This window comes from Camelus dromedarius, chromosome 21, assembly GCF_036321535.1.
Source record: "Camelus dromedarius isolate mCamDro1 chromosome 21, mCamDro1.pat, whole genome shotgun sequence".
Classification (NCBI taxonomy): domain Eukaryota; kingdom Metazoa; phylum Chordata; class Mammalia; order Artiodactyla; family Camelidae; genus Camelus; species Camelus dromedarius.
In genome coordinates this window covers 31,818,797-31,833,130 of record NC_087456.1, presented here as the reverse complement: position 1 = coordinate 31,833,130, position 14,334 = coordinate 31,818,797, and the positions used below count along the sequence as shown (strand labels likewise).

Here is a 14,334-nt window from a genome sequence, read left to right as displayed (position 1 = left end):
TTCTCTAAGGCGATGAATGAGAGGTCCCAAAAATACACTTGTCTAACTCATAGGCTAAGTAAAGACTTTGTTTAAATAACAAGGCCCAAAGTTTCCATAGAGATAAGCATCTTTGTAGTAAATGGATTGCAATGCTATGGAATTCGAAGGAGGAGAAAGTTGGAAGGTGCTATATTAGTCAGGGAGGCTGGGGTGTGCTTCAGTAACAAAGCAACTCAGAAATCTCAGTGTGTTGTTACATAAAAGCCTTCAGTGTGTCAGCTGGCTCTCCAGGGCAGCTTGCTTTAAGCAGTGATTCAAGGTTCCATCTTGACTCTGTCATCTCAACACCAGTTTTCTGTTCACTGAGGCAGAGGATGAAAATCTGCGCAGTATCCCTCTGGGATTTCTCGCTGCCTCAGCCTGGCAGTGACACACATTACTTCTCAGGTTTCGGTCAAAGCCAGTGACACAGCATACCTCTCTCTGGTGGGACTGGATCGTGAAGACATGCATGGGTTTTAGGTGAGAATTGCGGGTCTGTGCCACGGCTGTTATGTCATTATGACTGAGGTAATAGCAAAAAATAATGAAATATTTGTGGGGTCAGAAGCATAGTGGGTTTTTTGTTGTTGTTGTTTTACTTTTGTTTTAAAATATGATTTTAAAAAATATGTGGTGTGGGCATATAATCACAAAAACACCCCTGTTACAGGTGCTGGTTCTTTCTGTGATCTAAAGGTTTTGTGAGTTCTCACATGTGCTGGAATCTTTGCATCCTTTTGACTTCTGGTTGTCGTGCATGTAGGTAATCAGTATTTTTAAACTGACATGTACGTCTGCACTGTGATGCTGTACTTGTGATACTGGATCTAAAATGTAGCAGAATACTTACTAGCATTTCCAGATAACTATTGTAAAGAAGGAGACCTTTTTTATCTGGTAGGAAAAGGTAACTTTTTCAAAGTCACAAGAAGGAAGAGGAAGATTATTGAGATTGAAAGATTACAATTTTTTTCTTTGTTCTCCCACACAGAGTCTACAGTTGTCCCTTGAATAACATGGGTTTGAACTACGTGGGTCCAGTTATTCATGGACTTTTCTCAATAAATATATAAAAAATATGTGCAGAACATCATGTGCAAGATTTGTATTGAAGTGGATAGCCCATCCTTACACGGACATAGGGTAAGTGATATTTAATATAAAATTAGTCGTGTGTTAGTTTTCTTACTGTTTTATAACTTGGCTTTCAAAGGATTACATTACTGTACAGCATGCCTTCCAGGTTATCATAGAAATCAAAGAGAGTGGGGGAAACACAACAATAAACTCCTTGGCCTGGAAATGATACACATTCACATTATATGGGCCCAAAGTAGTAATGTAGCTTCACTTAGAGGATTGGAACTTGAAAATTGGATAATCACCCCCCAGCAGCCACTTTGCACCAGAGACAGTGTGTGGACCTGTGGGTCAGCTTGCTGACTCTCGTACCACTGTTCACGTGTGTCTTTCCAGCTATCCCTAGACTCACACACATACCCTTTCAACAAAAATGGTGTCACACCATAAGACAAAACATAAACATTCAATTTGCAAGCTAGGTAAATAGTTCTTAGAAGTGAAATGTGCCTTGTCAAGTTTCATTCTCCATTAAAATGTATATAAGTAAACTAAAAGGAAAAGGAAAGATTGGTTTCATTAGGTGAGCAAAACAAGAAGATTAAAACAAATTATAAAGTAACTCTGCTTTCTTTTTATAAAATTCATTGAAAGATTAAGAAACCAGGCAGGCAGTTGGGGTTTTGAGAAATTAGGGAATTTTCTGTGTTTTATTTTATCCCATTTGGAGTATGCTTAATTTTAGCCAAGTTATTAGAATTTAAAGATACGTTGCTGGAATACTAGTGATGTCACTAAAGTACATCCAGCTGTCTATAAGGAGGGAAAGGAGAGTCTTAAGTCTTAGGTACCAAATTTGCAACATTTTCTTGTGTGACTCTCAGATTAACATACTTCCTGTTTCTTGGTCTCTGTGGCTGGCATTTGGTAACATTTAATAATACTTTAATAGTATTTTTTAAAATAATATTTTGGGGGGGAATAATTTTAGGTTTACAGAAAGGTTGCAAATATAGAACAGAGTTGTTGTGTACTCCTCATCCGGTGTCACCTAATTGTAACATCTTACCTAAGCACAATGTATTTTGTCAAAACTAAGGAGTAATTAACACTGATGCAATGTTATCAACTAAGCCACAGACCTCCTTTGGGTTTTGCCAGTCTTTCCACTAGTGCCATGTCTCTGCCTGTATCCGACCCAGGCTGTCATGTGGCATCTGATTGCTGTGTCCTCAGCCTTCTCCCGTCTGTGACAAATGCTTAGTCTTTTCTTCCCATTTGTGACCTGGAGACCAAATTTTGAAGAGTTCTGGCTTGGCATTTTGTAAAGGGTCCCTCATTCTGGGTTTGTCTAATGTATTAGGATTATACTGGGATTTTGGATTTTTGAAAGGTCACCCAGAGCGAGGTGTTCTTCTCATTGCACTGCATCAGGGGCGCATGACACGAGTGTGGTGTGAGCCTGGTGACCCTAACCTTGGCCACTTGGTTAAGGTGTGTCCATCAGACTCCATGGGTATGTTCCTTCCAGATTAGAAGATAACATAGATAACAAATATAAATAGAATATAAATATTAATCCTTGTGCGTCTCTGTGCAGGGCTGGAGCCCCTCCTCAGTATGTTCTGTTGGTGATTTGCATTCAGCTCTTTTGGGCAACATCTGTGGCCACAAATCCTCTTTGTTTCCTTGAGCGCACATATGTGTGCTCCTGTATGTTTAAGTGAATATCATATGTGCTTCTTCAACATTCCTTTAAGGGGAAGTAAAAAGTGACCCTTTTGCACAGTTAGTGTGAGTCAGTTTCAATATCATGGGCCTCAGGCTAGAGAGTGGGGTGTAGAGGAGGGAACACGTGACGCAGTTGGAAGTCCTCTGCATTTGCAAGTTACATGGATGCTTCTGAATCAAAACACGGAGACCTGGGGCAGCAGGCCAGCAGACAGCCACTGCACGTTCATGATCGAGTGTTTAGGTCACCCCAAATTAGAAACTTCTGTGATGTTTCCTGTAGCTAGTACTGGGCCTGGTCGTGGCACCTGGAGCCGTAAGCGATCTTACAGTCGATGGGCAGAACGCACCCGTCTCAGCGTGAGCGTCCTCCCAGCTGTCGGGAGGCTTTTCAGAAACTAACGTGTGAGATACAGGAGTTGGTACATTTCATGCTGAATGCACAGATTTTTAATTAGTGTTGCCTTAGAATTTGTCTTGTCTGTCCTTCTAGCCAGTGAGAAAGTCCTGGAAGAATCACTGCTCTTTCCCTAAGTACTTTTCTTTGTAAGGAAGTTGATTTATGATTTGAATTTATACATTGTCTACAAATTAACATATCATCATGAGAACAGGTACAGAAAAAGTATTATTTGTAGATAAGATGACAGTTATCCTTTCATTTGACTTTTACTTTAGGAAATTTTATCCCTTTTCTATAAGTGTAAATAATAGTTCCTTCTATAAGGAGAAATTATTTTATTTGGAGGTTTTTTTGTGCTTATAAGGGGAAATTGTTACCTTTTCTTTCTGGAATTGGAGATTTACACTGCTGTTATGGAAGCATGGTTTGACTGGACTTTCAGTGATTAATGGTTCAGTACAGAAATGCTATACTGTTTGCAACTGACCTAGAGCTTCTCTTCTTGGAGAACGTGCAGTCACTGCCCTTTGGTGTTGCTGTGGAAACAGGAGATCGGGTGCTGTCCTGACTCACAGCAGCAGCGTTCTCTCTTCTGATCAGACGGTAGCGTCTCAGAATGCAGGGAAAGCAGAGTCTCTGTGCTCAGAGTTAGGCTCAGCTTTGTTTGCCCCAAGTCCCTGTGGCTCTGGCCTCCCAAGGTTACCACATTTCAGTCACTAATCCCAAGGCACATCCCCGTCCTATGGTAGCTGAGTCCGATCCGTGCAGTACCTGCAGCCAGCCAGGCTCTCCACATGAGAGTCTAGGCTCTTCCCTTGAGCCTAAGCCACCACACAGCTAAATATTTATCAAGAAAGAGTAGTTCAGGGATGAGAGATGTTCTAATAATGTTGAACATCAAAAGAAAAAGCAGTTGGGGTCTTAAGCTCTGTGCAGATTTGGACTGACCTTTCTCCGGTAGCTTTTGAGTTCCACGTTCTAAGGGATGTAGTGGTGGGGTGACTTTAATCAAGCTCTAAACTTTATCTGTTACCCCACGATACTGAGTTAGGCTCTCATTCCATTCGTTCTATTTTCTCAACTACTTTCCTTTAGGCATCTCTTTATTTTGCTATATTTTATACAGATGGCATCCTCATGGTCACTAGACTATATAGATGAACCAGAACTTTCCTCCATTTTTGTCATTACCCTTAGACATACTTACCAGGTCCAATTTAAAACACAACATGCAAAAATATCTTCGTACATAATGGACTGAAATACAGACATGTGCTAAACAGGAGTTCCCAAGGAATGTCTCAGACACATGATGTAAGGAAAATTAGAGAAGGAGGTTGTCAGGGAGGGAGGCTGCCTCCTCTGGAGTAGGATTGCCAAGTGTTCAGATACAGAACGAGGAAGATGAACAGTGATGGCCTCTCTGTGGCCTGTAGCTTTTCACAGGGCTGCACGTCAGTGGCATTTACTCTGGGGTGATTCAGAGGAAGTTCTTTGCCTGGCTCCAAGCCTCAGCGTGAGCAGCGTGTGAAAGCAAGCCTGGGGGAAGGAATGGATGACAGAGATGCTTCCAGTAAGGAGCTTGATGCAGATGGGAGTGAGGACAGCAGGGAAGGTATGAGACTTGCAATGTGAAGCACCACCCTGCAGCTTTGAATGTGGACCTGTGGACGGTTAAAGAGTGATTTAGGTGCGTTGACTGGACAGTCACAGTTTAACAGTTCTCACTGCCTGCACACTTACTGTTTGATCAATGTACCTTGAAATATTTGGGCCAGTTCACTTTCTTAATCCAAGTGTTTGGTAAGAGTTTATCCTGTATTGTAGATATTGTTAATAACAGATGGTGACCATGGAATAGGTACCATTCAGTGCATCTAATTTAAGAAGAGAGTGTACATATCAAGGTTTTATTGATTTCCTTTTAGCAGTAGTTTTAAGGAGTTGTTTCCATTCATAGGAAAGTGAAAAATAACAGTCAGACCACTGTGGCTGTAACAGAGAAGTATTGTTCCCCAGGGTGAATGAGCAAGTGGAAACATGGTAGGGAAAAAGGAGAGATGACAGTTTCTCTTGGTTGGGGAATAGAGAAATTGTTAGATTATTTAAACATCATAACAAAAGTATTGCCAATATTTGCAATTCATCATATAAGAAAGAATTCTGAGTTATAAAAATGACTATTCTTTAAACTTATTCTCCCAGTATCCCACTGCCATCCCGAAAAGATGTAGGCCACTGTCTCCTAAAAGCCTAGAGAATCACGAAGCTAAATATTGGGATTTAAAACCAAAATGCTGCAAAAACTCTAGGGAGGCCACCAAGTACTCTGGAAGCAGTCTCCGTTCAGAGAACTGACCCGTCATAGGGCTTGTAAACAGTGTTTATGCTCAGTGAACTAAGTGGCTTCTCCAAGCCCTTTTCTGAAAATGGTAGACCCTGACATCATGTGCAGTATGTGTAACAAAAACATTGAGGGCAAGGAATCAAAACAGTTTAGACAGATAACATCTCTGAGACCATCAGATAATGTGTGTGTCCCAGAGTTACAGAGGGAAGGAAGAATGAAGCAGGGTCATAGGCGTCTTCCCGCAGCATCATAAATCTGTTGACAGTCACCAAACTTGGAAAGCCACATGAGAAGAGAGAGGGTCAGAGTGAGGAAAGTCAGAGGATGTCTTTGACTGTCATTTCTGGTACGAGCATTGGTAAATGTGCTCATCTGAATTCATGGCAATGTGATAAGGAAGGTTTTGTGCCCAGTGACTTTATCTAAAGACAGAGAGTGAAAGAAGCCCCCACTAAATCTTTGATAAGTTGTTCTTACGTCAGCGTGCTCACAGAACTGCAGAACGGATTTCTTCCACTAGTTGTGAAATTGTGATGTGTTACAGACAGTATATTTATTTAGAGGTCCACCTCGACCGCCACAGAGAGTCTTTGGAACATTTGCATGTAGCATATATATTTCTTCCCAATTGTAGTGGTTGGCTGGATGACTCCTTTTCAGACTTATATTCATGCTAGACGGAAAGTAAATTGTTCACTGTTTGGCACAGGGCTGGGGAGCCCGGGAGGTGATTCTCCACAGCCACTTGCTAGCTGAGGAATCTTGGGCAAGTCACTTAGCTTCTCTGAGCCAGCAGGTAAAGATAACCATGGATTGGGTGTGGAGTATAAGAGGAGAATAGGCGTCAAGAATGAAGCCATATTTTCGGCTTCAGCAGTTGGAAGGGCAGAGTTGCTGTCAATAGGGCTGAGGGTTTTCGGGGAGGGGATAAGGGTTTGGAGGTGGTGCTCATTGTTGGCCATATTAGATATAAGATGCATTTCAGATATCCAAGTGAAGATGTGGAGTAGGAGGTGGAATATAAAGGTCTGGAAAGAGGGAGATAACTGTTTGGGAGTGGACAGCATGTGGACGGTGTTCAGAGGCATCACTAAGGGAGCAGGGTACATAGAAAGATGTTCTGGAGCTAAGAGGTTGGAGGGAAGGGGAGGGCTGCACAAAGGAACCTGAGAAGGTACGGCTGTGAAATAGGAGGAAATCAGGAGAGTCCTGGTATCCAAGAGAAGTAAAATATCCCAAGGAGGAGAGAGCATTTACTTGTGTTACACCCTGCACTTAAGTAACATGAGGACCGAGAAATGCCAGGTGGATTCAGCTCCTGGATTACTGGTGATGCTGACTAGAGTTGTTTTTAGAGGAGTGGTGGGGATACAGTTTGTGGTGGATTTGAGACAGAATGAGAGGTGAGAGGAGAGAAGTTGAGATGGTGAATACAGGCAGAGTTGTCAGGAGTTTGCTGCAGAGTGGAGCAAAGAAACAGGACTTTAACTGCAGGAAAAGCGAGGATCAGAATCCCCCCCCCTTTTTTTTTTGTAGTGGTAAAAAGAACAGTGCTGGCATGTGATGTGGAAGACCCGGGGATGGTAGGAAAGGAAGAATTGCCGACAGGGGAGAGAGAGAAGCGCGGGGAGGGTTCCTGGGCGGCTGCGAGGGAAGGGGGTCTGGGTTCCCTCTGCTTGGAGTGCAGACATGCCTAGATGGTAATGGGGAGAAGGACAGAATGTGGCCCAGACACGGGGTGGAGGGTGGGTTCTAAAGCAGGAAGGAAGGCCATTGGCTGAGAGTGAGTCTGGGAAGGGGCATTAGGATGTGGGGAGAGGAGCAGTGATGACAAGGCATCAGGGAGGGCAGGGGGCACAGGGTGGTGGACCATCAGCTCGGAAGGACCCCTCCAGGCAATGATTAGATCATACAGGAGTCGAGTTCTTTTATTTTGTGTAGACGTTCCAGCCTTCCAGATCCTCTAAAGGGTTTCAAACAATGGATGCATTAAGTCTGAAACAGTGACATTCTCCTGAGACTGAGTTTCTGTCAGCCTTCCCTGTCACTGCAAGTTTGGCCTGTGCCGTCCCTGGAACTATATGTTGCAATCAGGCTTTGCAGCAGCACCAGGCCCTGTCCTGTCGAGAGAATCAGGGCTGAAGAGAGAATTTAAAATGCATGTAAACCACGTCCACCTGCATGTGAACTGAGCATTTCAAGCTCAGCACATCCAAGACCGAATTTCCGAGTCAGTTCCCCAGCCTCCGCCTCACCACTCCTGTCCTGAGCCTCTCTGGGTCTCCTGGGTCTCAGCAGGTGTCACCGCCATCCATTTCCTTGCTTTTAGCCAGGCGTCCTGTCAGCATCTCCCCGCTCTTATGACTGTAATTCAGGCCACGCTTGCTCCTCACCCAGAGACTGCAGTAAGCCTCGAAGGCGTCTCCCGCTTCCGCCACGTCCCCAGCTGAGCCAGACAGGCCCACAGCGCCCTGCTCGAGACTGTCCAGTGGTTTCCCATCCTGCTGAGAATAACACCTACTCTGTGCCTAAGTGGCTGTGTCTGAGCTCGTATTTCACCATGTTCCACTGGTGCCCTTGCTCACTAGCTTTGCGTCATCTGGGTCGCCTTTTCTTTCTTTTCAGGGCTTTGTGCAAATTAAGGGCTTTCCTCTCTCAAGGCCTTTGTAATTTGTTACTTCCTCTGCCTGAATCCTGCTCTCTCCGCTCAGTGTAGCAGGTTTCTGCTAATTGCCTTTGGGAGACTTTTTTTAAAGTTCTAATGCCGCCTCCTCAGAGAGGCCTTTCCTGGACACTGTACTCAAAGTACCCCCTTGTGTCAAAGGGACTCGCTGTTAAACTATTCAGTTTTCCTTCACAACGTGTGGCATATTCTGAGTCTGTCTTGTTTACAGTTTTACTCTCTAGGCAGAAGTCAGCCCTGTGACGACAGGAGCCATGTCTGTCTCATTCATGCAGCTGCTGACACAGTGCCAGGCGTGTGGGGTCACCAGGAAATGATACAAGGTGTTGATAAAAAAATGGAAGCCCGAGCGTGGGTGTTTTCCTGACTGTTAAATGTGCTATTTATCTGTCAGGAAACTGGTTGAGTTGTGTGTATGCGTTGGATGATTTAGTTGTACTGCATATGATGGGGTTGAAAGCGTGCGCTCCGGAGCTGTACTGCCTGAATGGAAATGACTGGCTGTGTAACTTTGGGCAAGTTACTTAACCTCTCTGAGCCTCATTTTCTTCATCTGTAGAGCAGGGCTGACAATAATGTATACCTGTAGTACTTTTCTAAGGACTGAATGAATTAATTTAACATAGTGTCTGGCATGGTAAGGAATTCCTTACCATATAAAATTCCTAATATTAATGTTTAATTCATACATAAATCATACCATTTCCTGTCCATAGAATTGAAAGCTGAGGAAAGATAAAAATAGTTCAAATAGTTTCTAAAGATATTTTGAATATATTCTATGTTAGGAAATAAGCTGCTTTAAATGATCTTAAAAGTTCCTGTTTGATAAGACAGAAGTATTTATGGGAAAAGATGATTGTCTCTCTGGCTTCAGTGTCGAGTGGTTCAGTGTGATCTGCTGACAGTTGTAATGGTGTCTGGCCGTGAGCCACAAACAACCAGTTCATGCAGGTAAACCGATGGTTAGGAGCACCATGTTGAAAATACTGTTGAAGCATCCAGTGTGGAAGTTGTTCCATAAAGACGTTTCTTGTAGCGTGATTGCCCTGCTCAAAGAAGAGGAAGACTAGCTTACCCTGTAAACTGGTAACGGCGTAAAATGTTTGCCCTCTGAAGAAACACCTGCCTGCATACTTCTCTTTAAATCTTCTGTTATATGTAAGTTTTTGTTTAAGCTTTGCTGAGGTAATTAGGGCTTGTTTTCGTAAGGAAAAAAGCCATTAACGTTCCTCATCAGAATGTGACGGCAAATCTCTGTATTAAAGCCTAAAACATAATCTTCATTCAGCACAAAGTTACGTTCACGATACTAGTTCCCAATCTCAACATAAAGGGGGGAAGCTTTGTCAACAAGGTAGCCTTCTCCTTGGGTTCCATTCTCTTTGTCTTTTGGACAAAGGAGTGAGAATACAAGGCAAAAAGGCCCAGAGAACCATTTAGACACAAACTTTGGGGTGAAGGAGTTTTCTGTTACAGGTCCACATTATAATTAAAAGTAGGCTCAGGAAGTCAATGCTTGCTTTTTGAAAAGGCAAACAGAAGGTTCCTGGTGTCTTGCCCAATATTCAGAGAGCTGGTCACCACCACAGGAGAGCAGCTCAAATCCCGAGGGGCCAGGCCGACTCTTCTTGGCTGAGTAGGAACTGGAGGAGCTGGGGCAGGACCAGGAGAAAGGAGGCAGCGAAGAAATGACAGCTATGCGGAGATTTTCAAGCAACTGAAAATAATCAAGCTGCTCTTAACCTTTGTTTCTTCAATTCAGTGGCACCTGATGTTCTTTTTTTTTTGTATGGAAAATTTTTATTATACAGAAAATAGCTCTTCACATGATTACATGAAGTATACAACAATGAGGTGAAAGTAGCATTATTGTCACTGTTTGTATATGTGACAACTGCGACCCAGGTTGATTTTGCAAAGATCTAGCTGCTCTAGGATTTGAACATACTCTTCCTGAGGTATAATTAACATACAGTAAAAAATTCAAATCTTAAGTGTATAACTTACAACTTTTTGACAAATAATAACTTTTAAACATTGTAACTACCAGCAAGGTCAAAAGACAGAAAATTTCCATCACCTGAAAAGCAATGAAAACTGAGTTCATTTGCCACAGGGCATCTGCCATGAAAAAGAAAAAAAAATTAGTAATTTATTTAATAATTGTCTTTAACAGTTATTTTTGTGCACAGCTTCCATCATTAACAGCATTTGTGCGATGAACTTTGCCAGCCAAGTTAATGGCACAGATGGACAGAGTGATCAAGTTTGAAACTCTCTTTTGTTCTCTACCTATTACCCCTTAAATAGTTTATGGCATATTTGGAAGACACTGGAGTAGAATGTGGTGATGGATGGGCAGGGGTGGGAAGGTTCCTGAAGACATTCATTGAGTTCATTGAGCTGCCTTTTTTTAGATCACTTTTTTTTTTTTAATCAGTCAAAAGATTTTGAGAGAACCAATTTGGTGCATAAGTGGATCTTAAATTGTGCCTTTGTATGATGTGACCAGAAATCTGAGCATACTGAACTTTAAAGAAAAGAGCAAAATGAATTGTACTAATGTGTTCAAGGAAATATAGGTATTTAGGCTAAAACTGGGTGTGTGAATAAACCAGATGCTAAAAGAAAGTTGAATTTTCCTCCCTTGCTTGAATGTTCTGACTTAAATGGAGCAATATGTTTTGGAGAATTTCAGAGCTTTCCAAGTGGAAACAAAGCTGCAGTTTTAGAGATAAGTCACGGGATCTGAGTATAAATTATCCTCAAGCTTTTGCAGATATATTTCTTGAGCTAACCTTACAAGTTAGCTAAGTACCTGTCCTTCAAGAGAGTAGAAAAAGTGTATCTTTGAATTCCTAGAATTTTTATTTTTTTAAACAAGTGTATCAATCTTAGAATATCCTTATGATTTGGAACATATGACGAATCTGTAGACATAAGTCCAATGGCTTACACACTCTTTTTCATGGAATTTCTAAAATCCAGTGAAAGTTTTTAATGACTGATGTAGACCTTGAGTTATAAATGAGGTATTCTCTAATAGAACCCACTTGTTTCTACCTCCCCAATCTGTTTCCAGGTCTCAAAATATTTTAGTCTGTTAATGTTTCCCTTAAACTTTATCAATATAAACTAGAAACAGTACTGGTCTTATAAATTAGTACGTTTGTATACATAAATTTGATTAAACTTTTGGAACCACTTCCATATTATTTCTAGAAAATGAAAATATACAAAAGGCTCTCACATCAAAAGATTTTTGTATAGCTTGCTGTAGAAAGTATTCATTTGACTGCAGGGAAGAAAAGAGTTGTGTGGGTTTTTTTTTTTAAATATAAATTTGCTTTATAAATTTGTACATTTGCTTAAATACAGTTTAAGTCAGCAAACATTGTACAGTTCCTTGTCTTTAGCAACCAGTGTGTGCTGTTCTAATTAAGAAATATCCCTCAGCGTTGAGGAGGGATCTGCACTTGAACAACCTTCAAACAAGTGTATGTATATCTACAAACACACACACACACACACACACACACACACACACACACACAGGAATACTACTCAACTGTAAAAAAGAATGAAAGAATGCCATTTGCAGCAACATTTGCAGCAACATGGTTGGACATAGACCTGGTATCATGCTAAGTGAAGTAAGACAGAGAAAGACATGTATCATATGATATCACTTATATGTGTAATCTAAAATGTGATACAAACAAATTTATTTACAAAACAGAAACAGACTCATAGCCATAGAAAACAAATTTATGCTTACCAAAGGGGAAAGGGGATGGGGGCATAAATTAGGAGTTTGGGATTAGGGGATACAAACTACTGCATAAAATGAACAATAAGGTTGTAATGTATAGCACAGGGAACTATATTCACATCCTGTATTAGCCTATAATGGAAAAGAATATGAAAAACAATATATACATAGACACATACACATATGCATATATATGTATATAAATAACTTAATCACTTTACTGTACACCAGAAACTTAACACAAAACTGTAAATCAACTATACTTCAATTTTAAAAGAAAGGAGCACGCTGGTGGGCTGGTGGCGAGACCTCCAGGAGCACCAGCTGCTGTGGGCTCAGGAGTGTATAGACCACTTCTTACCCTGCCAGTCAATGGTGCTTAGCCTCGTTGCGTAGCACCCCATATTCACACACAAGACATGCCAGGGATTGACTGAGATTTGGGCCATCCAGATGAAGAACGAAAATAAGTTCCCAGGGATGAGCAGTTCCTTTGTATAAGTTCCCAGGGATGAGCAGTTCCTTTGTATAATCACAACTCTGCTCCTTTCCCACTGCTGATCGCAGCAGGTCATTGTGTCCCTAGGCAGCCAGGCTGAGAACCGCTGGCCCAGATTAGCTCACACAGGACTGTGTTTACTGCTCTTGGCTGCTTTGTAAATGGCCGTAAACTGAACTGAAAAGGAGCAGAGGTCCTTCCTGTACAGGCCGTCAAGCTGTATACAGTGGTGCCTGGAGTGGGGGAACTGGTGATGACCCTTTACATGGTACTTGACCGGCAGGGAGGTCCCTCTCTACTCAGGCAGGGCTGACTTTACTGGCAGAGCGACTGGGCATCTGGGTGATTTGATTTGAGGGGTTTCTGTTAGAAAGCGTCTCTCCCCGAGTACGCTTCTGGTTTTTAGAGTCAGAAATTAAATTCTTCTACTAATGATTAAAGCAATTTGTCTGAAAACATATCTATTAAAATATGAACCCCCAGTCCCCATGCTCTCCCAAGGGTGTAACTTATGTTATCATTCATTTGAATCTTATGAGTATTCTTTAATGGACTTCAGTTAATTTACAGAAATTTGAATAATGAGGACTGATTGAAGGAAAGGCAGAAACAGGTTTTCTGAACACAAAGCTCCCCACATTTAGGATCTAGGACACTGTAAAGTATAGCCTTGTTCTTTCAGGAGGCTGTCACATGGGATCAGAGGCATTAAAAAAAAAAAAACAAAAAACCCCAAACTCCCAAATTATTTCCTCCACAGTTTTGTCTCTGGCCAGTTCTAACTCTTGCTGTTGTAATTCCCATCTGCAAGAGACTGGACACTGGAGTTGAAAGCAGGTTTCATCAGTAAAAGATGGTAAATGTTTTCCTATATCTGTATTTAGATGTGCTTCATACACATTTTTAGGTTTGGTCCTGAACCAGATCTATACTGAAGGAAAAGAAAATAATGAATGCAGGTCAGAGAGGATCCATTATTCTCCACTTCTACGACTCAACTTTTCTTCTAGGGTAATAGATTTCTACGAAGACCAAAAATTACTCATTTATCTCAGTGTGATGTCTAAAGAAGGACTTACATGCCATATTTTAATATTTTTAGTTAATCACAGACAAAAAGAGTATATTTTAAAATCTGAACTGAAATACATGGAAGCCTGTATTAAATTTTAGATTTGAAATTTTTAAGAGTTCTGAAAATTTAAAACAAAAACTTCTATTATTTTATTTTTTATTTTTAATATTTCAGAAGACATAAACTGTATAGGAATCCTTGGTATGCCCTAAAATCACTTTGAGTTAAGTGTTACGAAATTTAATTTGGTGTGCTTATCTAATTAATGAGATCTGATGGTAGCTGGCTTGTATTTGGAGTGATGTAATACTGAAGACATTTTTTTCAAGACTAGGCACACAGTTGACTCATTAGGTAATTTCTGTTTACCATTTTGTTATTCTCTTCTACTTAGAGACCTTAGTAGGCCAGACATGTTTAGTTTCTTAGGTAAAAGCAGAATAACTATCACATTATCCGTTGAAAGTCAAAGAGCCCTGTACATCTATCTGAAAATGGAATGCGATGGGGCAGAGACGTAACTGAGATGCACGGTTTAGAAAATCTAAACGTGCTTCTAAACAGGTCAGAGACTTTAATTAACATCTTGGATTTTATTCTTGAAAGTTTGTTGTTGGGGGGAGGGATATAGCTCAGTGGTAGAGGGTGTGCTTAGCATACACGAAGTCCTGGGTTCATTCTCAAGTACCTTCATTAAAAAAAAAAGAACAATAA

General features: G+C 41.2%; 1 long non-coding RNA gene across 1 annotated transcript in view; it reads left to right on the top strand.

Moving 5' to 3' along the window:
• Nucleotides 1-14,334, top strand: part of LOC105097306 (uncharacterized) — a 329,784-nt gene that overhangs the window by 19,466 nt on the left and 295,984 nt on the right. The window contains exon 5 of the long non-coding RNA XR_010377177.1: nucleotides 1,016-1,167. This is a non-coding gene — a long non-coding RNA (uncharacterized LOC105097306). The remainder of the gene's footprint in view (nucleotides 1-1,015; nucleotides 1,168-14,334) is intronic.